Source organism: Drosophila pseudoobscura, chromosome 3 (genome assembly GCF_009870125.1).
Source record: "Drosophila pseudoobscura strain MV-25-SWS-2005 chromosome 3, UCI_Dpse_MV25, whole genome shotgun sequence".
Lineage (NCBI taxonomy): Eukaryota > Metazoa > Arthropoda > Insecta > Diptera > Drosophilidae > Drosophila > Drosophila pseudoobscura.
Genome location: NC_046680.1, coordinates 14142237 through 14166600, shown reverse-complemented (window position 1 = coordinate 14166600; position 24364 = coordinate 14142237). Strand labels below are relative to the sequence as shown.

Here is a 24364-nt window from a genome sequence, read left to right as displayed (position 1 = left end):
TTCTCGCATTTTGCTTTCCATTGATGTGATGGCTGCTGATGCTTTTCTTTTCTTCGCTCTGTTTTCTCTGTTTTCCGGGTCGCACAACCCGCGGCTGTTGTTTCTGGTTCGTATATATTTCGTGATGGCATTAGAAATTAATGAAATCAATTCTGGCCAAAAACAAAAGATGGATGGAAGTATGGGCGGGTGCGGGATGCACAGATGCGTAGGGCATGAAATTGGAATTGGAGCATAGAAAAAATGAATCCCCCGAAGGCGTTTGTTTTACGCGAATGTGTATTGATTGGATTTTGATTGATCATAGGCTCTCGGTTTATGATTCTGTTTCCCGATTCTGAGAACTTCAGGGATACGATACTCTCTGCGCGTATGTGGGATTTGCCTTTTAATTGGCAAATTGTCTAAATAATTTCGTTGGAAAACCATTCAGTTTGGGGCTTGGTTCCCTGCCATTGAATATGCCTCTGCCTTGGACAGAAAAAGGGTCGCCGACCGCATAAAATATGAAATGTCCGGCCATTGAAAGGGGCAATCCGCATAGCATCGCATCGCTTCGCATATTTTTCCATGCACACAAAAAACAATTTGCTTTGATTTATGCGCTCGTAAAAAACAAATAAAATTTACATGCTCTCTCCCATATACTCGTACATACACATAAAAGGAGTACTGGGCGACCGCTGTGCAAACATACTCGTATCTACATATATCCCTGTACATCTCTCTTTCGTCTGTGTATCGTACATAATATACCCGTAATATAATATTTTCCTAGCTAATATATTAAAAAATACGAAGCCTGAAAGTGCGCACCGAAGTCCTTGCTGCAGCATAAAAAACATCCTTTCTGCTGCTGCTCTCAGGGTAAAACAAACACAAATACAACAGGAAAGGAGCGTAATGTGTGCGTAATGTATGGCAAATATGTGCTCCCCACACACACACACACACACACACTCAGACACACGCTTACATAACTGAAGACCCCATAAATATTTCATCAAATATGTGTTGTGCCCCATTTATGATGTGTTTGTTACACTGTCCGACCCATAAACATGCGAGAAACTGCGAGAGCATTTTCATGATGCTGATGCGACGCCTGTGTTGGCATGCAGCATTTATGAATGTATGTGTATATTCCCCAGCCCTCCTCCTCAACCCCCCTCGAATTGAAGCTCTGTTTTTTTTATGGTATTCTAAAGCAGTGGGAAAGGTGCACTCGATATGGTAGAGTGTATTGATATGGATTATTGCTGCAGTCTATAAATAGATCGAAACTACAAAGAGCTTATTGCTTTTTCGTAAAGTTTCTCACAGTTTTTCTGCCCTGAAATCTGATCAGAATGGTATTCATTATCGTTTCGAGGAAACAATTGGTCAGAGGTTGGCAAGTCTTTCTTCAAAGATGTGATACAAATCTGTAGAAAAGTGTCTGCCCTTGCCTATCTTTTGCATTCATTTGTTGCCTTTTCACAAGTTTGTATTTCACACACCCGAGTTTTCACATTGTCAATAACAGCGCTGTACATGGGTGAATGGCTTAACGCCGATTAGTTAATGCCACACAATTCGATTTGGCCAGGTTAGCCAATAGGCATTAGCAATTATGGGACCATTGGCCAGCGGGTAGGTCTGTTGGGGTTACATCTGGTTACGATAGCAACCGCAGAAGCAAATTAGGCAGCAGTCGATGCCTTCTGAATGAAGGCGGTGCACGGTATGTGGATGCAGTTGTGGATGAATGGCTGATGATGAATGGCCGTCCAAACGTGTCCGAACGTGCGAGAGGGCCGATTACATTACAGGAGCACCCAGCCACCACCCCCGCCCCCTCCCCCGCCCCCGCCCAATGGCTAATGAAGTTGCGCAAAACGATGATCGGCAGCTTAGCAGCGAAGCGCTAACCGCGCTTAAGTAGCACGTGTCGTGGCCAAGCAGCTTGTGGCTAATGCTGTAATGGGAAATATGGCTGCCCCTGCCCTTGCCCAAAGTGGAAACTCAATTAAATGGGGCACAGAGGCACGAGGTACCGGCGAGCACAAAAGCAGAAGCAGAAACAGACGTTCATAACGCTTCCCGTTTGAAGGATATTGGTGTGGAGATCGCCGTCATTGTGTGGAGGCCTTGGCGCCCACTTCCGCCGTATCATGCTCCAACGCCGCAGAACAAATGAAACGCTCTGTCATGTGTCAGTGCAACTGTGGCAATGGCAATGGCATCGGCAATGCCAGTGGCAGTGGCAATGCCTGTGGCAGACGCAGCAGCTCTGAACAATCAGTAGGTACATGAACGCTGACGTCCCATTCCGCAGAGCTGCACAGAGCAGCGTTCGCCCCGGAGTCATTGTCATTAATTTAACAGTAGAGTCTGCTGCTGCTGGCGGCCTGAAGGCAATAGCTTAGGAGCTGCCTTCGGGGGCCAACGACTGGGCCTGTTCCCGGTTCGTTCCTCTGGCAATGAGAGTGCAAAAAAAGAACAACTTGTCTGCTGAATGGGAGATCCCTCGTCGGGGAGTGCAGACCTATGCTCACAATAATAGCATGGAGAGACCTTTGATATTTCCACTGCCGGATTCCCCAATTCATTCCACTGTGCTGGGGGCCATGGGCAATGGGTCTGGGAAGGCGCAGGGTCTAAATTAAATAATTCCCACAACTGTTACACTGTTTCTCTGTTTTTGTGTGCAGACAATAATCCCCCTACACCCCAGCCACCGAGTCCCCACAGTCCCTGGTGTTTTTTGTGTGGAATAAGAGGAGCGAGGATACAGGACGCTTGAGGACTAGCGGATAGCAGAGACTCCTGATAAATGAGTCCCTAATATGAGCGCTGTTAATAAAAGTGGCAAATTAAACGTCAACCTCTGCTGCGACTCTGTGCCATTTGTTCTTGTTGGGGAGGGGATGGGAGGAAGGTTGTTTCATTCTGTGGATATTGCCAGGACCCTCTACTGATTGTTGCTGTTGGTTCAAGGGGTATATTGTCTTTGTACTGCTTTGGAAGATAGCAATAGATACAGCAAGTTAATTATGGATTCTTGTGGCATCTACAATTTTAAAAGAAATATAATTATCTGTCTATTTATCAGAATCGTATGATAAATCTAGCACCTACTACAAATCTCTTCCCTTTTCTACAGATATTTCACCCTTTTAGGGTATCCATCAGTCGATTTTCCGACTGTTGAACTATTTCTTGTTTAATGTCTATTTGTTTGCTTTTCAAATGCCTTTCGGGCCCAATGACAAAAGTTTCCACAACATACCCTCCTCTCTTGTCTCTCCTTCCACTTCTTTGTTGTTCCAAAAGGATGTGGAGTCTCTCATTATTTGTCGGACACGCCCTTGCAACACTATACTCGTGCAGACGGGTGGATAGAGGGGGCGGGCGTGTGGACTGTTGTTGCGGCTGGTTAGTTTATAGTTTGTCGCATGATTTTCCAGTTAAATTGCTTACAAAATCCTTTGACAGTGCACGGACCGACTTTTGAGTGAGGATTTTTAATGAGTTTTCTGTCCCCTAATAAGGACCTCCGAAAAAGGACAAGTCACCCCTGGGGGGCTGTTGAATATTTAATTATCCTTTCTACCCTGCCACTCCCCCTCACTGCGTGCAGGTATATGGAAAACAATAAAGAGCAAAAGCCAAATGCAATTAAGCGAAAATAAATGCTTCTATTATTTAGATAAACAATTATTACACACAAACGCACACGCACACAACGATAAATGGCACACAAATTCATTCATTGATTATCGATAATTTAGGCAATCGGATAAGCAAGGGGGAGGAAACAGGACTTCCGCTTAAGCCACAGCTGGACTGTTGGCAGGCTCCTGGCTGCTGGTTGCTGCCTGAATAAACAACACACAACATGATGGGGTAAATGGTTGGGTGGCCCCGGAAAAACGAGAGGAAAAATCTATTAACGCCCGGATTATTAACGTCACACCATATGTAATTTATACGTTAATTATGCGGGAGTGTGTGTGTGGCCTCAAACTCGTTGGGTGCCATATTAATTATAATGGTTTGTTTGTTGTGGATGCTGCCACAGGGGGAGACTAGCCGCACATGCAAGCCTTGTGCCATTTGAGATATACACTGAAAGTGCACCAGAGGCATGATACTCTCTCGCTCTCTCTTTTCCTGCAGCGATAACAGTCTTAAAACTAGAAAAGTAAAAGTAACAGCCTGGCGACATATTACGACTTATGTCGCCTCGCAGTCGTTGGAGGAAACTGAGCAAGCAACTCGAGAGCAAAACACGACAATGATGATGATTTTCCACCCAAGAAAACTAAAGAGGCAGGCGGGGGAAGTTGGGGGAGTGAGGGAAAGTGGGGTGAGTGGGGCACTATGTGAGTATGCATAACTAAGACTGCAAATGATAAACTTGCGAAAAAGGGGCTGAAAGCTGCTGCTGCTGCTGATTCTGCTGCCTCCTAAGTGGAAAGTATGTCAAGCTCAGTGACACAATAAGAACACATATGACAGCAGGGATGCAAGAGGACGAAGAGGAGAGGGCAGGAGGCGGCACGAAATGATATGCCACGTGCAAATTATAAGCCTGCATGTGTCGTCTATCCACATCATGAGGCTCTTGTTCTGGTTCTCCTTCTGGTTCTTGGCGATTATCTAAGCTTACTCCCCGTACCATCGTCACCTCCCCCCATGTGGATATGGCTATATGCCTTTTCTTTTGGCATTGCGCATACGCCTGCTCCGCTGTTCCGCTGCTCGCCCACTAAATGCGTTTATTAATGCTTCTCCTTGGCCTAATTCGCAACACTTCTGCGTCTCCGTCTTCGTCGCTGTTGCCATCATTTACATGCATACATCATTTTGCATACATGATGTATGGCACACAGCGAGAGAAAAACAAAGGCAGCACTAAAGCAGAAACAAAGATAATAAGGGACTGGGTGGCGAAACAGATGGCCTTGCCAGGTAGCAGGCAGCCCGTGTGTGTCTCCGTGCCCCATAATAAAGACAAATGTTGAAGGAAACTTGTGCACAGGACACATAATTAACACAGACTGAGAGCAAAGAAAGGCAGCAAAGAAAATTGCTTTGAACTGTGTGGAAAAAGGAAAAGCAGCCCTGTACACATTCCATACAAGAAAATGTTTAATTTTGCCCGTACTTTAAAAGGCAGCAGCGGGAAAGGCTGAGCAGAAGGCAGGTCGAAGGAATCTCCTCTCTTATGGAGATGGAGTTTTAAGTGGCGGCTGATGGCTCGCTTGTTGCTTTTCCAGTTTTAATAGATCCCCGAAGATAAATCCCAGGACCCGCAAATCATGACCTGCCACACACACAAACACACACACATCTCCTTCAGAATGTTACAGGACCTCGGCTGCCATCACCGTTAATAGCCGTCCGTTGTCAGAGCACAACATTAATCAAATTTTCAAAACGAAAAATCCTCCAAGCAGACAATCAAAAAAGTTTCCACGGTCCGAACCAGACCCCAGAACTGCCATCTTTGTACCCTCGAGTGAATGGTATGATGATTCGCCGAAAAGTTCCATCTGACATGCATCCCACTGCTGAGCCTTCCATAGCCGATCTAAGGGGGAAATCTATTAAACAAGGCAGATGGCATTTCCAGGGTATCCAGAGATTCGTTTCTGACCTAGCAGCCAGCCGCGTTTCTCCTTGTTTGCTTTCCTTTTCCGCTTTGCAACCCGCTGCTTGCTTGCTGCTCCGATAAGCCCATTTAGCAACGTTGTCATTTCTCTTGTTTCGTAACGTTGATTTCATTTTATTGTTGCCTGTCTGCCCCATGCCCCGTGCCATCCACATGCCCCATCCATTTGCTGGTGATGCTCCGCACGCCTGTCATAAATCTTGTTTTGAATGTCCTGCCAGCGTTGATAGCGAGTGCGTTGGAGAGAGCGAACGAGCGGACAGGCCAAGAGCTAGTGCCTAAGTCAAGTCAGTCGAGTCATCGATTCCTATGTATGTGTATATATATACCCTGTATATACGCTATGTATGTGTGTATTTATATAGCCACGGTAACACATTAAATTAGTACACTTGATCGAGCAAGAAATATTTATGGCAAAAAGAGAGCTCTTTCGCTGGCGCTGGCGCTGTCGCTCGCCAACCGAAACGGAGGCCCAGTTGATGCCCCGCCAGTTTCAAGGCCACGACGCGTCGTCAGGCCAGTGAGGCATATCCGACGATGGGGCCGCCACTGTGTGTAGCAGTTATAAATCTCGAACGCAAATTGACTGTGCAACGTTGCGACGCCTCTTCAAGTGAGGATAACGCCGCGGCGGCGACGGCGGCAAAGCAGGAATGGAGAGCCGTCGCCATTTTGTGTGCCCCAAACATTTTTAGGACCCTTTATACAGAACAGAACCCCATCGGCCATCTCTCTATAGAACGACCAGTCCTCAGCAGACCAGTCGACCAGTCGTCCTGTCTAGCCTCTTGTTTCGGTTATTGGCGTGGGAGATAGGCTTTTGATTGGCATTTTATGTTTGTTCATCGTTTGACTGCCGCTTTGACTTATGTTTCATTAATTTGTATCATTTTTATTGGGGTTAACAAGGGGTTCCCCACCCTCCGTCGCACCCGACCCCGACTCACCCCAGATGGGTCCTTCGATTGTAAAAAGGTTGTCCAGGGCTGCCCAGGGTTGCCCAAGGAATGTGAGTAGGGAGGGTGTAGGGAGTAGGGTTTCCTTTTGGTTATTACTGAGAGTGATAAAGGATGATAACCATTTTTATAAGAAAATGAATGCTTGCGAAGCTTCACAAATCAAGTAAATTTCATACGCAAAAGAAAAGAGATGTCTTCGAGGCATGGAATTGATTTAAATATTAAAATATTGAAAGGCAGATGGGTTTCGATTGGTTTCGGGAATGTTATGATGGCAAAATTATCAAGAATCATCTTTAGCTCTGACATCATTTTGATACCAAAGAACATTTGACTGGAACTTAGTTTCAGGAAAATATTCGAAAATCAATGCACTCCTGGAAGATTTCTTGTTGAAAACCTCTAAAAAACGCTTGCTGAATATCATTTACATATGTATGTACGTAAATTTATTAATGAACTTTATTCTCTTCATGATATATCAATGAAAACGAATGAATGTCATTAATTTAATAAACTTTTTCTGTACTTTATTTTATATGGTATTTGTATATAATTGCCGACTCAGAAGCATATTTAAAATGCCATCAAATAAGTATAAATATTCATATATATTCTCTGAGCGAATTAACAATGATTGGATTTTATTATTTGTAAAACTTTTCCGAGTACCATAATTCCTGTGTTGAATGCCACATTGAAGGAGCGGCCCATCTGCCACAGAAACGGATCTTAAATATTTGCCACACCTGTGCGCATAAAGTAGGGTGGAGGGAGACGAGTGTGTGTATCTCCAACATTTGCACAAAATCTGCAATAAATTTATTTCAGATGCTTTCTCTCGCTTAAATGTTCCAACGCCAGACAGCGAGAGTGCTGGAAAATCGAGAACAAGAGCTCTCTCCGTAAATCCATTTTATGAATTCGATGAATTTTGTTTTATATGAGAGTGGAATGGAATGTAAGGGGAGAGGGGGGTTTTGTTTTGGCTCGTGAATATTTAAACAGCATCGGTGGAAAATGAATGAAACTTGCTCTGAATACCCATGCGAGGAGGCAGAGCCCACATAATGCGAGAAGGCGACTGAAAGAAGGAGCCAGCGCGTTGCCTGTCATATGCAAACGAAATTAAAATGCACTACAACATCGTCCTCCTCGTCGTCGACGTCGTCGGGAACGGCAGAGAAAAAGTGCGCACGAATGCATAAATAAGTGGACGAGGGAGACAGCTGCGTGGAGTCCTTGGAACTCCATTGAATGGCACTCGAAACTATGCAACAAGAGCCTCCTCCACGGCAGAGACGAGGCAGGCGAAAGTATTTATGCCAGAGAGTGAGAGTGCTCCAAGCAGAAGAGCGGCAAATGATTCGGGATACGGACTCTGATAGGTAGGACAGGCACAGCAGAAACCTGCCACAGCATAGCAATGGGTATGAAGGTAGAGAAAACCTTAAGAATAGGAAGCAAATCCAGAGAAAAATTTAAGAACAGGCTCCAAAATGAAGAGGAAATCCCAAGAGCAGGGATCCAATGAAGATACAAGACTTAGAACAGGCCCCAAATGAAGAGCCAACCAAAAACATGGCCCTAATGCTTTAAATAAAGAGCCAACTTTATGAAAAGTCAGCCACAAGTACGGAAACAAAATGGAGCATTTGTTGTGAGATTGAATGTCCATATGAAGACCCAAATCCAAGAGCGAGACCCTTTTCAGGTACGAGGTAAATGTCCCCAGAAAACTGCAATTGCAGGACGGAGATGGGGCCATCTCCCACGAGTATAAAGTGTCTCATATTGTTGTTTTTGATGCACTAAACTTTAACAACTAAAGTGCATTTACGAGGCCACTCCCCCCCTTTGCAACTTCCTAAACATCCTCTTTCTGCCGTAAATGGGTCAAACACTTTGCTCCGCGTGGAAGCTGGAGAGAGCGAGTCTTGCCAGGCACGTAAATGGAAAGTGGATTCCTCTGCCAAAGTAAAGTGCATATGCCCACACACACACACGAGTCGCGACAATGCGTATACGTCACGTTGTACAAAGAAAATGGGTGGAAGGGAGCCGTGGAACCAGGGCCTAATGCAATCGGACCGAGCAAACAGCGAGTTTTCTGTTGCGGCTTGATGGAATTAACATACGGTGGTGCAACCAGAACAAGGAGCTGAAACAGAACCTGCAGCTGTATCTGCTTGTACCTGGTAAAACCCTGTCCATTCCAGCATTCGCTGATGATTCGCTGAGCTAGCTTAGAATTAGCATTGCCCGCTGGCCCACACTGCTGTTCGCTGACTCGACAAGAAAAACAAGAGAACCAGAATCAATATTGCGACTAGAAGATACCCTCTAATTGAGAACTATTGAAGAACAAACAATGCAAATGGACACACATTGAAGTAGACAGATATATAGATTTCACGACGAATGACGGGTTTTTTCTGTGCGTGAGATGTTTTTATTGTTGCCAGGAATTACAGGAAGTCTCGACCTAATATACCCCAACTGTATTCTCCATGGATTACCAAGTATTACAACATCGTCGACCGGATGTCGGCTCAACCCTTTCGTGTCGTGTTACTGTCGCCGTGTGGTTTTTAAATGTGTTTTTATTGATTTTGCCAAGCACCACATACGCCTTTGGCAGGCATTTTGCGTATACTCGTACACTCCGCCGCCTCCCTCCGCTCTCCTAACAGGGTGGCTGCCAAATTGAAAACTGCACGCCCCCGAAAAAATAAATTTACCAAAGCGAAGGATATATGTAGAAGAAAAAACCTGGCAATGTCCAGGATTCCTCTCTCGTTCGCTCTTTTTCCCATTCTTTGTGTGGGGGGCCCCGTGGGTTATTTGTTGAGTTTTGTAAAATTTATGCTTGGCAGCAAGTCAAAATGGGATTGGAGGAGCAGGCAGGACACCACTGCGGTCGAGAGCGAGTGGTAAAGTTTATGCCATGGCCCTGGGCCCTGGATTCTCCCTTCTTGGTGTCCCATATGGCAGGCACTGCAATTCCCATATAAATTTAATGCGCCAACAGGCAAAAGAAATGTGTCCTCCCTAGAGTATCCACGGGGAGTGGTGCGGGAGTCTATGGCTATGACTTAATGCAAGGGGCTACATAAAAATTGCATTAAGCGCAACGAGAATTATGCAGGACAGCGGCAGGAGAGGCAGGAGAGGGAGAGCCAGAGACTGGAGCAATCTATTTTCATGCCCAACGGCTGGGGCCAAGGCAAAGGAAAAAGAAAGGATCCATGGGGACATAAGGACATGGGTAAATGGTAGACTAAGTAGCTGGTAGGTTATCATCCAACAAAATAAGCTAATTTTACACATGATAGGCCTCCTGCCGACTCCTCCACAGCCACGAAGGCCACGAAGGCGGTTTGTTCAGCTGGAAATGGGGTTACGCTGCAGCACTGGGCCATCACTGATTCCACGGAACAAAAGGTTTGTGCGGAGGGATCATAATAAGTATGCTCCTAATGCTAAGCCCACATCCAAGTTCTTCTTTCAAGTGGTTTTGGGGACACCACACAGCAGACAGGGCCTGGCCCCCCTTTTGACATTTATGCGGGCAAGTTTTCTTAAAGCGCTTCCCGTTGAGTGGACCTTTGGGTCAAGTTAATGGACTAGAAATGGCCAAAATGGACAGGATGGACAGCGGCTGAGCAACGGCAGAGGCAGGAATAGGTCCAAACAGAGTCGTGCAGCAACAGTCGACAGAACACGCAGAAAAAGTGAACAGAAACAGAAAGGGATAAAACATTGTAACAGTGAATAATGCGCATAATAAAGTGTCCAAAACATTTGTTTTCCTTTTGGCCCGGCTTTTCCACTCCCTTTTCTTTGGTTTTTCCCGATTTCCCTTCTACCTTCTGTAGGGCCCCTTTTTTTGGCAGAACTTTCCCAGAGAGCGAGGAGAGCGCCGTCACCCACCAAACCCCCACGAGAGTTTCAAATTGCTTTAAATTTGTTGTAATGGCGCTTTAAGTAGTTTTCTTTTTGCCTTGTTGATTTATGATCGCCGTCCTGTGGGGCTACTGGGGGCGGATAGAGGATAGAGGATGTGGGAGTGCTGCCGCCTTTTCCTCTTAATGGAAGTCACCAGATTTTCTTATGTGCAGCATATTTTGATAATGGCCCTAAAATGCGGCCATAAATCGCAGTGAAATGAGGCAGCCACATTGAGCATTTAAAGTATAGTTTTCCCATCCCATCCCATCTGCAGTGGAAAGGAACATAGTTGAGTGACAATTATCGGGGCCGGCTCCAGCGTATTGTATTTCTCCACTGCTGCTCGGATGTGACCGGACTGTGGCCCCCAAAAGCCCATCTGCAAATATTGACGGACCAGAAAACGGGGTCACAGAACGAACGATGGATCTGCTCGCCTGGATTTAGATACATACTCGTATGCACTTATGTATTTACATATGTTTATATAGATAGACACAGTCGGTCGGGTGTCTAGTCAACTTCCGGAGCATAGAAATATAGAAATTAAATCCGCACGCGTAGGGGATGCCACTCGCCAACATAAACACTGCGGCGGCGGTGTATGTGTATGTAAGTGTTGGGGCGTGTGCGTGTATGTTTGGGCCACAAATAAATATTGCATAAAGCCAAACAGACGCACACAAATACAGAGGCAGACAACATCAACATAAAACATAAACAGACGCATTAGCAGCAAATCATTTAAATATGCGAAATCGCAGAGAGAGAGAGAGAGAGAGAGGAGGAGAAGAAGAGTGAGAAAGTGCGATAAAAGACTGAGAATGAAAGACCAACCGAGCAACCGGCTAACGGAAATTATAAAAAGGCCAGCGGTAGATAAACGAGATAAGAGAGATCGAGCCACAGCCTTAGATACCCTGGAAAATATGGCAATTTCATATGAGAATTTGTATTTTTCTGGATTGTGCTTAGAAATAAATACCACTCTCCCTGGATAATGAAAAGTATTTAGTTACATATATTCCAAACTGAGACAATAAATAAATACCCACTATTTCATAAGATCCAACCATCTAGTCGACCCCACAACACTCTCTGAAAGGGTAGATACAAACTAAATGCCCAACGAGCCAAATAACTGACTTACAAAACATTCTGAATACCCAGCGACGAGATAAACGGTCGGTCGGTCGGTCGGTCGGTCAGTAGGAAAAAGCATGAAAACCGAGGGGAAAAGCGAGGCAGCAGACATCGCTTGGGGCAGGCTCCTCCGGCCTGCGAGATTGTCTACAAAAACTATCTTGGGGGAAGGGTGTATGTGTATACCCCACATATATGATGTCTAAATCAGTCCTCGCCTTCGCCATCGCCCTGCCGCAATATTGTGTATTAGATACACGTTTCAAGGACAGCAGCAGCAGGCAGTAGTGGCTACTGCCACCTTTTGACCACAACACAGTCTGAAGGAGGCATTCTTTTGACTTTGCAGCCCATTCCATGGCCTGGCTAATTACACCCCATCCCCGTATAAAAACCCGTCTCGAAAAGTGGGTCCCTTTTGCGTGTTTTGTTGGGAAATGAATGCCATGCCCTCCCCGCCCCATGCCCCACCCCTACTGGCAGGCAGCTGTGCGAAATTCTTCAACTAAAATTGCAAAAGTTTTCCCCGACAATTGTGCCTGTGTGCGTGTCTGTGTGCGGACGAAAGTGTTTGTGTGCTTGTGTTTTTGGCTGTATTTGTGTGTGTGAAAAATGGCCAAATGGCAACTAATATGGCGCACATTAATTACGACAAAATGGCGCTAATGTCGTCAGTGCCTCACCCGAACACACACAAACACACACACACGGACACTAAAGGCACGCACTTCCGTTTTGGACGGAAGAGGACGGACTTTCATTAGTATGCGTGTCGCAGCGTTTGTTGTTTTTAGGAGAATTTTGAAAGGAGGAGTGAAGAAGTGCAGAAGCTGTTCTTTTGGTACAAAGTGCTGCTTGATGGAGTATGATTGAACTCTGCTTGCCTTTCCAAAAACTCAAAAAGAGAGTAACATTCCTTGATAGAATTGCATTTCCTTTTCTAACTAGCAGTTGGATGATTTTGAGTTGAAAATGCTTTAAAACTAGTTAAATATAACCCATTAAACCATATTTTCCATGGAAACTTTTGTTCTTTCTTTTGAAAGCTGTTTTCCCACAGATTAAACGGTTAGACCGCAAGACACAGTAAATCTGAGGAAAATGGAAATAGCTTGCAGGAATTCCATTAATATTTCCATCCTGATTGAAGCAGCATGAGCCCCCGCTACCGATGCGGATCCCCAAAGCAATTGTCTCCTCCATTGTCGTCCTGTGCCTTTGTCCAGAGTAGAGTTAACAGAACAGACAGACAGGTTGACAGGACTTTTTGTAGTGGCCGCCGGTGTTATTGCAGCATGATTGTCGGGGCAGCAGCAGAAGGCCTTTGTGTGGCTTCGCTTAGGTGTGAAAGGGCATATTGTGTGACCAGCGGCACGGCGGCACACACGTGGATGGGATAGGGCGCTTAAAGGGTGCCCTATTTGTGGGATGGCTCTGTACAAATATCCGCCCCGGAGTACGCGAGAATAACGAGTGCGTGTATGAGCTTGTATGTATCTCCTTTGTGGTCTTTGTTGTGCGACTGGGCTGCTTTTTGCCTTTTGCCGTTCGCTTTATTAGCCAAACAATGCACGTGGGCGGATGGCGATGGCGGAGCATAAATATCGCCGCTGGTTTCTGCCCCATGACCATGTATTTTATTTATATACGGGCTATGCAATATACTCGTATTCGGGGGGTATTGGTAGTCATTGTTTGGGCACCTCTTGAGAGTCGAACACGAGCTGGGCGCGACGATACGCGTATGGTTATCCCCGTCGGAAAAGGAGAGGAAAGAGCTGCAAGCACCATGACATAATATTTTCATCTTACTTTACGCCGACAATAAACCCACAGAGACATACACAATATCCCTTCAGAACGAGTATCACGCGGCAGACGACAATCAAACATAAAGTAGCCCTCAATTTTCTTTTGGGTATTCGTTTCTTTATCCCCAGTCATGCCCCACATTTGCATGTGGCAACAGTTGGAGCAACGACGACATTGATTCCTTTGTGGCTCTTAGCTGTGGGTTGTTGCGTGGTAACATCCTTTGATGTGCCACAGAGCCCTGCCATGCCCTGCCTCGCGCTGACGGCATTCGAAAAAAATTCGAATTAAATCTTTTTTGGCAAGGCGGGATTTTCGGGTTATAAGATGGCATTTGGAGTTTAGGCGAAATTTAAAGGAATCATTAGGTGGAAACGAATCAATTAGATTCGCTCATTCTCTTTCTGTGCCACCCATAAGCGTCTGCGTCTGTTTCCCTGTGCGAGAACCGTTTTATCCGTGCCCTCACAACACTAAGGGAGCGGCTAAACGATAGAAAATCCGTAACATTCATTTAACCGTAACTCTAACGGGGACAACAAACGGGGGAAAAACCAACAAGCAAACAGAATACTCGCTGGGGAGCACTACTGAGAGCTGCTGCTGAGAGTGTAAGAGAGAGAGAGAGAGAGAGAGAGCAAAGGCTGAGAGGTTGCGTGCAGCACAAAGGAGAAAGGAGGCTAAAGAAAAGCCGCGTGCCACAGAGCACTGAGTCGCTCAGAGCTGCCTCTGAGCCGCACCTTGGGGAACTACAAAGGTCTCCAGCTCATTTCGGGCAGCATCACGAACTCTTTATCTCTCTCTCTCTCTCTCTGAAGTCTACATGTGTGGGGCATGCCCCAAAGTAGGCTACAAGTAACGGGAATCGCAGGCCAGTGCATGTGTGTGTCGGCTTTGACTGTTGCTTCAGTCGCGCCTTCTGCTTTTAGCGTCTGCCACAAACAACAACGCCTCTTGTTATGCGCGAGCTCACACACACACACACACACAACGCCGCTCCTCCCAGCCCTCAAACAATGCCACATCTTGAGGCAGCCAACATTTTGTACGACTTTAGAACGCTACTTTCACGCCAAATTTAATCTGAATGACATTTGAGGGCGAAACTACTTGCCAAACAAAGGAAGGCCCGAGAAGCGGTCACCCCGGCGTAACAGATTCCGACAGCATGGGGATGGTGCACCGGCGCTCCTGGCTCCCTGACAGGCAGATGGGATACCTTAATTACCCTTGATTCGGGAGCATAACATCCATTTGTTGGATATCTACATAAATCAATCTTAAGAGTGCTTTAAAGCATTTAGGTTAAAGTGTAAAGTTTATTTTTGTAGTAGAGGAGGGTATTTTATACAAAGAGGTTCCAAATTGTTTTCCTCATATCTTTGCTCTTAAAGCGCAGCGACATTTACAGTTAAAGCCAAAAGCCATAGTAGCTTCGGCTGCCTACCTCCCTCCCCTGAAGCTTTTGCTTCTCAAATTAAAGCTTAGAGAGTAAAAAGAAAAAAAACAAAAGCTCCTCCGTACAGTAGCATACTGGAAGAGCAGCAAGTCGAAGTACTCTGTTGTTCCCTCTCTCTCTCCCGTGCTCATCATTCTGCTTGTACGAACATGCTTCATGTGCGATCATTCCACGGCAATCTCAGAAACAGTAAGCTCGGACTGCTCTTTCGGGCATTGCATGTCAGCAAATACGAAACACTCGGGTGAAGAAGAATTAATAATAACCAACGGCACCTTACTATTTGGCGCAGATTTTATTGAATTTAATGTGAGTACATTTTCTTGGTTGAACCTATAATATAGTTTCTTAATGCCCTATAGTTTGTAATCTGCTACATACAAACGTTAGACTTAAGTAGATACATACATATATGCATAGTATATCCATTCATGGACCATATGTATGTATGTGTGGGAGAAACGCTTTGACCGATAAAAATCAAATTAAAAACGCAGCAGCATTAACAAAAGAAAAACGGCACAAAATTATAGAAAACCAGAAAAAGCTGCAGACAGCAGACCATTAAATCAAGCCACATAAAAGACCATAAACGGCGCGGATTGTGCCATACCCTTACCAAAACGGAGTTACTATAATATCATTATATGTACATGTTTTCCATGGAGAAAAGTAAGCATTTTTGACAGAGGTTTTTATCTTTTTCTAAGCAAAGCAGTGCTCATTTTCGACCGAACGCTGTCTTCTATCGCCACTCATACGAAAAATGATCCTCATGGAATGATATTATACATATATTATCTGCATCCGTTAGGGTATCTAAACTGTCGGCCTCTGAAGACACTCCCTTTTGTTTCCCATTCACGATAAATGCACGGCCAAAAGGCTGGATGGAGGATGAGTGCTTTTGGCCACAGACAATTTTGCAATTTAAAATAAATAATTTGTATCTAAATGTGTGGGCTAGCACACACAAACACAGATGGGCCAGTCATTTTTGCATGTGTGTGTATGTAGATTGCATTTGGCAGATTAGGCCCCGCACACACACACGCCCCATGGAAAGGGCCTTCTGGTCGAACGTTGATAATGCGGGGCGGCGCATTCCCTTTGTCCCGTCTCTAATTTCGATTTGTGAAATTTATTTCTGATTGCAAATTAAACGAATAGAGAAATCGTGAAATTGAGTACATACATATGTATTTTTTGAGCATTTGATAAGGGTTTTAGGGCAAAGGTTGCCAGTGTTTAGGGTTAATTTTCTGGTCTCAAAGGAAACTTTCTGCAGAACGAAACTTCATTAAGCTTGCCACATAAGCAAGGGCAACCAATTAGTAAAAGTGTCAACATATTGGCAGTTCATATTTCAAAAGGAATCGGCAAACGAGGCTCTGATTGTCGGCTTTAACCACAGAAGTATCCGCTGTGAAGCACTTACAACTTTAACATGTTAAAAAATAAAGCTTATACCGTTGTTGTGGGACAGCCACTACACAAGTGCTCGCTGGGGTTTTGTAGGCTCTGAGCAGGGAACCGGACATGGACACGGGATTCCGGACACCGGACACCGGACACCAAATGCAATTTGAGTCAACTCTTGTCGGGTTTCGCTTGCCTGAACAACAACACTGTGAGTGTGAGTGTGGGTGTGTATGTATGTTGGTGTGCGAAGGGCTGGAGGCACAAATTTTGAATGTGCCAGAGACCGCAGGAGAGGACAACCGACAACCGACGCAGCGATGTTGGGGCTTGTTGTCGTAAAAAGCCAAAAATGGGTTATATATTCTAGGCACAGACACAAAAGCTGCGTTGACAAGGGGCCGCCAGGCCACCTACGAAACAAGAGTTGAACTTTTGAGCCCCAGTCCCAGCCACAGTAACCCCCTTTCGCCTCTCATCTCCCTGGCCTCTCTCCTTTAAAGACAACGAGGGCAACGAGTCTCGTCTCGTCTCTCTCCTGCCTCTGGGCTGCAAGAATTTACCAAAAATTACTGCAAAATTTACATAATTTTCAGTCAAGTTTTCTCCGAGCAACTGTATGAGTGCCGATTTGTGAGTGTGTTTGTGTGTATATGCAGGGGCTGTGGAAAATACTCATAAATAAATGAACATGGAGGAAAAGGGCCAACATCCTAGAATGCAGTCAGTCCATAGCTTTCCCCCACCCAGCTCTTTCTCTCTGTATTTCTATGTGACTCTGCTCTGGCCAAGTCAGTGGCCTTCCTCTCCTGACTGTAGGGGGGGTGGCATTTATGGAACGCGTTGAAACAGCACAAAATAACATGAAATAAATAATAACTTTTTCTGCTTTCGACTCTCCGTGTTTTTGCCCCCGAGAGTCCGGGAGTCGACTCTCGAGTTAATTAAAATTTAAAAGCCGCCGCCGCACTCGTGCGGCAATTGCACATCCAATTGCCATGTTCGGAGTCGCAACACAATGTTGCAGCAGCCGCAGTTGTGCGACTCTAACGGTTACTATAATGGTTAGTGGTACGCTGTCATAACCGTTGCTGCTCCTGCTGCTGCTGCTGCTGCTGCAACTGTCATTGTTACTGTTACTGTTACTGTTATGGTGTCGTCATTGGCAATGTCGAGTTGAATATGATTTTGCGGGAGCAGGGAAATATCCGTTTGTTTCATTAGTAGTTTGCTCGAGAGCCGATCACAAAAAAAATTCGCTTCAACAGTTCACCGCAATTTCATTAGTCGAATTTGGAATATAATTTCGTGTCACTTTTTCAATTGGAGCAATCTCCAGTTGTATACAGCAAGTATACAGTTCTTAGAAACTAGGCGATAGTTATGCTTTATCTTATGGAAAACGGACCTAAGACGAAGGACACATAGTAGATTTTTATTCTCAGGTATTCCATAGTCGATCACCATGCATTTCTTTCAAGAGAAAGAACCAACATTAAAAAAACCTGCGGAATTGTTTTTCCCACCAAAGAAAACAAATATTTGTACGTTAATGCGCGCGGCAGCTGTCATTGTTAACGGGAATATGTGGCATTCGTACGCGTAACGGGAATGGCGAAAAGCGGGGAGGGTGGGTGCGGCAAAGACAAAGCGCTCCAGCCCACTGACAGGTTAATAATCTCGACTCGATAATCGACAGTCCTCCAGGAGGACCCGTGGCCCAGCCAAAGGACCCGACAGCAACAAAGGGCCGAGAGCCGAGCGCAGTGACAGCTCCGATAACACGCATACTGGAACACAGAAGAAGAATGTGTGTGTATGTGTGTGTGAGAGCTTATTAACGTGCCGCAGACAGCAATTGGGGAATTCCTGGGAAAATGCTTTCCGCCTTATCTGTGCGATCTCTGCTCTACCCACCAGACCTCCTCTCTCTATCTCTCGCACACTCTTTGCAGCCGCACTGCTGATTGGCAAATATTTCAATTATTTTTTCATTTCATTCAACGAAATGTGGCAGGCGGCGGCATAGCAATGAAACAAAATCCGACTCTGAATCAAAAAACAAAAAAAAAAACAACAAAAAAAAAAGAAATAAAAACCCCAAACAGAACAGAACAGAACAGAGCAGAACATTTATAAATCTCATCCAGCAAATACAAAGTAAAATGCTTCGTTATTTATGGACCTTTCCCTGTGCTTTTTTCCCCCGCCATATCTCTCTCTCTCTCTCTAGTTTTCCTTTTGTTCGAAAATTGTCAGGCGAATGACACACATTTGTTGGGTGGCTTGGGGGAGTAGGGAAGAAAACCAGAGAGAGAAAGAGAGAGAGAGGGAGACGAGTGGTTAAAGTAGAAAAAATGCAAAATAAAATCATAAATTTATTAAAATGCAGCAGCGGCTACCAGTTTTCCCGCTTTTCCTCGCCACCCACCCGCTGTGAAAATATATTTTCATGTGTATGCGATGAAATCTACATGCAAATTTTTAAAAACTCAAACCAGAAACAGAAACACGCACACACCTATGGAGGACAGAACACAGGGACGGAGCGGGACGGGCAGGACGTAGGGGGTGGCGGTGTGGCGGTATATTTGACATATAGCCGCGTCGGTTTTACAACGTCATTTCTGGTTTTGTTGAAATATTAAAATGGATGACACACAGAAAATGCATATGCCCCTGCGACTTAAAAAAAAATACCGTACGACGATTGCACAAGGGGCGGGCCTGTAGAGACAAAGGGTGTGGGAAAGTACACACTTTTAGTGCTGACAAATATTTGCTTAATCGATTAACTATTTTTTGCAAAACGAACCATAATGAAGGGGCATTAATAATGCCTCCGCACTATTGTTACGAGGGCGCATTAGGTGTTGCATGTTGAAATATTCATAGTCATAGATCGATAGAGCATAATGGAAGGCCCAAAATAATTGGTCTTTCTTGTATGGCATTTTAAAATAACTTCATTAAGTATTTGTATCAGCATTGTTAAACGGTACCTTATGGTTTTCTAATATGATGGCTTCGGTTTAATGGGTAGACAGAGGTTGCAATATTCGCCGAGTAAATTCTGGGCATCCTTTTATTGATTTCACTTGAACTGCTTGAAGAATAAACCTTTTAGACCCATCTTACAGGTAAACAAAACCCCACTATACACACTGTATGTAGGAGATTGTCATATATCATTGTGTATCATCTTTCCCCAGGTGGCTGTGTAAATCGCCTTCAATCAAATAACTCTTCAAAAGTGCAGGCGAAACTTTATCCTTGGTTCAAGCATAGTGAGGCAGGGAGAGGAGGACGACAGGAGGAGAGTGTGTCTGCTCACTGGACGACCAGTGTTGAGAAAGTTCCACCAGTTACGCCTCCTATGTTTGGCTTTGATTTAACATTTTGTACGTTTACTTTACAGTTTAACTGGCGGAAAACGCACGCCACGCCCCCATCAGGCCCCCAACCAGCTCACATACTAGTTCAGTCCCTCAAGCCAATCCCCCATGTCCCTGCACAGTGCCTTGCCTCCCTTGGATGTCTTTGCCGCCTGCATTTTTCTACACTTTCACATTGGCAATTTCATTTGGCCCATGGGTCGCCGTGGGAGTTCAAGCTGAAGTCGAAGCCGAAGCTGAAATCTACTTTTCCCTGTTTTCCTGTTTATACCCTACAAGAGGGTATGGCGATTGTGAAGAGATGTTTTAGTGCCACAGAAGGGATCGTTTCTGGCGCCAGAAGTATTACTGATTAGCCTCAATAGCTGTGGCATGTATTTTTCTATATTTGTAGGTAAAACTCTCCCGTTTTCTAAAGAATATTCTACCCATTCACAAGGTCGACACGTTTTAGGAAATGTTAATCAGAATCCCATAATTCTATCATATATACTAGACAATTTCCTAGGGTATCTATACAGTTGGTCCATGGTGCAACCCTTTCTTTCTAGTTCCTTGTCCTGTGTCCCCTGTGTGGCAGGCTACTCGACCGTGTTCTGTTCTGTTCTGTTCTGTTCGGTTCGGTTGTGGCATGGTCCAGAGTAGTGCGCGCGTAACTTGACTTCGACTTGGACTGTTAGTGGAACTCGAACTGGAAACTAGAGCCATGCCGCACAGATGAAGTTTCCACCCACTACACTGACGGCTCTTTCGCCTACATTTAGCCGGAACTGCTTCTCCTTCTTTTCCCCCTCTTAGTGCTGCTCCTTCTCCTCCTTGTAGTGATGTGGCGGGGGCTGGGAAGAGAAGGGAAGGGAGAGTTGACAACTTTTTTGCTGTCGCCGCGTTGTTTTAGTTTCAGCTTTATTCTGGTCCTTTCTTTTTTCTCTTTATTTTTAGTAGTATTTTTTTTGAAGTGAAGTTGGTTTTAGTTGCTCCGCGATGTTTTTATTTTGTGCGCCCTCCCTCTGACACTCCCTCTCCGCCTCTCCGCGTCTCCCCCATACCTCTCTAGCTCTCGACACAAAGTTAAATGCTTCTATGTCGCTGTTGCGCAGCCGGGCGGCACAAATGCGAAATGGCTACAAACAATTTGAAGCAATAAAATAAAGAGAGCATATGAACACAAGGAGTTGGAGTGGGTGGAGTGGGAGGAGGGGGAAGGGAGACTACTACTACTCCCACTTGCACTGGCGCTGCCACTGCCACTCCCACACCCACACCCATTTCAAGTGCAACCTCCTAAAGCACACAATATCTGGAGACTAAAAGCGAAATTGAATTGTAAAATTGTTATTGCGCTTTGAAGTGGGCGGGGGTAGGGGAGCAGTACGGGAAGACTCCCATGTATGTACATGTGGGCGTGGCCTTGGATGGAAAGTCGCGGTTGGCATTCGTTTATGATTGCCATATCCTGCTCCGCTGCTGCTGCCTTCTGCTGTTCCGAATTCAAAATCTCGTCCACAATGGCTTCACATGGAAAGCACTCTATTAATCAAATTTCAAAATGCCCGCGGGGATTCAAAGCGGAGCAAAAGGCAGTGGTATACCCTCTGGAGTACAACTACAAAGAAGGGGTGAAAATCCAAGATCTCATATAAGTTACAAAATCTGCACGAGTACAATATACCCGCGTGCACCCCAGGATATACCAGGATATAATTAACTTTCTGTTATGACTGCCCTCTCACTCGCTCGCTCTCTCTAGTCTAATTAGAAAAGTGCAAGGAATGTCGAGGAGATTGCAACATATTCGAGAAATAACCCCACAATGGACCATAGAAGCATATAGAGAGAGGGAGAGAAAGAGAGAGCGAGAAATGTGGCATGCATGGACGGACTCCTGCTGCTGCTACATAAAAGCCTGCTACACTGTCCAGTCAAATTTTAATTTGGGTTTTTGTATGCAAATTACCCCGAAATGTTGTACAACAATTGGCAGAGACAGAGACAGAGAGAGAGAGAGAATGAGATTTTCGGGGCACATTCTTTGCCGACAAATTGTTATGAATGTGCTAGTGGATGCCGCCCGGATGCACGGATGTGCGTTTGCCCTGGCTTCCTGTGAAGCAGCCAGGACCCTCTGACATGTGCACTTGCAGGTTACTCCCCACAGAGGCTGTGGCTGCACGTGGCATTCGGGCCTGTCCCTAAGCCTTTAAGGTTTCTCTTGGTCCCTATCCGTACCCTGTACGACTATCAGTGTGTGTGCTGCCAAGGACTCAACGTCTATGATTAGGCCTCAAGCACCAGGCTTTGCCACGGACTAATTGCCAGTTTGGTTGGCTTCCTTTGAGCCCCTGCAAGGGGATGTTCCAGGGTGCAAGCCACTCCTGAAACCTTGAATCAATATCTATTTATGTTTCAACGACAACCAGACAAAAACGACTCCTTCTCGTTTATTTAGCATAAATATAAATTTATTGAAAAACTTTGCGCTGATTTGCCTGCTTTTTTCCTTCCTTTTTCTCGGCTATCAGAAACTTTAAATGCAACACAAATATATTTTCCTGGGGCTAAACTTTTCCATGGATGCCGCTGCGGCTGCCGCTGCCGCTGCCACTATTGCTGCCGCGGCTGTTCCATCGCCTTGTATTTTATATGAAAACTTTTTTGTTTGTCAATTTTTTAATTTCGTTATAGCTCCCTTATGCCGAATGCCCCTCTGCGCTCCGGACAACATCTCAAGAGCATGTGTGCTGCCTTTTGGGCGGGTTCTACGGAGTAGTTTCGGCCCTCTTTGGTGTGTGCTTAAAGTTGCTAAATATAAACTTCCGCCGGTTTGTTTGCACTTCGGGGAAAGAAAAATAAAACGAGTACTGAAATATGTTGCACCTTCAATTGAGGATAGCATAATCATGGGAGTGGCCTCAGTTAAGGGATTACGGAGGTTCCATTGTTGTGTTTTATAATTTTCTCAATAGCCGGAGGAAGAACCCATTTCAATGCTAATTGAAAGAAAAACGAAACAAATCCTTGTTAGAGAAAAACTTTTCTGTGGGCTGTGGCTTTTATTCCGACAATAAGTCAAAATATCTTTTGATTTAAAGCTGAAACATTGCTTAAGTATTAAGTATTGGTTATTTGGTTTTTCCCAGCTCATTTCCCCAACATCCCTTGGATTTCTCAAAGATTTCTTGTCACTTCTTGACCCAAAGCTGAAATGTTTTCCACAATTCGACTTCTTTTGAGCAACAACAATAACAATTTAGGTATGCAAATCCAATCCTGCCACAAAAACAACAACAATAACAATTTGCAAGAAAAATCAAAAGATTAATGAAAAAGTTTTGCGGGAGATTTTGTGTGTGTTTTTTTTCTGCGTGTGAGATTTGGGCATGGAATTAAAGAGCACTTCCTCCTCCACTGTGTGGTCGGGATCTGGATCTCCTCTCTTTAGCATACAAAACGAGACGCAACGCACGAAAGGAGCGCTGACAGGAGAGGCCCCTGGGGCAGGTGGAAGGATAATGCAGAGGCCCAAAACAGAGGGAGGGCCCCAAGAAGCTGGAACCAACAACTGCTTATTTATTTATTGTGCGGCCAACACTAAAATGTAACTAAAATCAGGGGCCCCGGCACTGTGTATCCTGCCAACACATGATGTCTACACATGTCGTTCTTCCAGAGATATGTACATCGCAACAAAATGAGGGTTTGGTTTGGTGGCGGGGGCGGGGTCGGGGTCGGAGGTGGGGCCCAGCACAACCGAGTTGACGTTGACGCCACTTTGATATATTATGCACGCTTGAGGCCGGCAACAAATAATCAAGTATCAAATTCCACACGGAATGCTAACGAAAGAGCAGAGAGACCCACACACGGAACAATTTTTTCGATTCCACAGCCAAATGGGGAGCGGAGCCCTTTGCCCAAGTCCTAAGCTGTCTGCCGCCACATAGGGGCAGAGACAGAGGCCGCAATTTCGGTTGTGGGGGGCGGAGGGTGGTGGTTATGGTGGCATTCCGACAAAGACAAAGCCTTGCCTCATCTGCTTACTGCTTACTACCAGGTGGAAGGAAGGATGGATGGATGGATGTAAGCAGGAGCCCTGTCTGCGGTCTGAGTTTTTAGCGCGCGTGTGTGGCAAATGAACAATCAGAAATGTTCGTAAACGAAGCCAGAAGGATGTAGGACACACATAGGGCAATGACAATCTGCTGGCAACCACATGGCAACATCTTTTGGCCCGAAAACCCCAGAAATAGCACCAGAGGCAGGGATAGGGAACAGTAGGGAATTCTAAGCCGATTAACAAAGCATAATAGTTGTCAGTCAGTCGGTCAGAGGAGCCCGACAATATAGCTGCTACTTCCAGGAAGAGGACAAAGTTGTAGGATTTTTCTATGAGCTGCTTGCTCCCTTGCGCATCCCCCTGGCATATGGCAGAGGCGACAACTTGCTGCAAAGAAATCGGCCCTAAAGCAGAAAGTATCTTTTATCCTGTGTGGCATTTACATGGAAAAGCCCATAAGTCAGATGTGCAGATTCGAGTGGAAAAGTGTTTTGTCATTTCTCTCTCTGG

The 24364-nt window shown here is 45.2% G+C and overlaps 1 protein-coding gene across 11 annotated transcripts in view; it reads right to left on the bottom strand.

The window, feature by feature from the left end:
• The window catches only part of side-VIII (sidestep VIII), a 61983-nt gene that overhangs the window by 26261 nt on the left and 11358 nt on the right, over positions 1-24364 (bottom strand). The gene's annotated exons all lie outside the window — the stretch shown is intronic.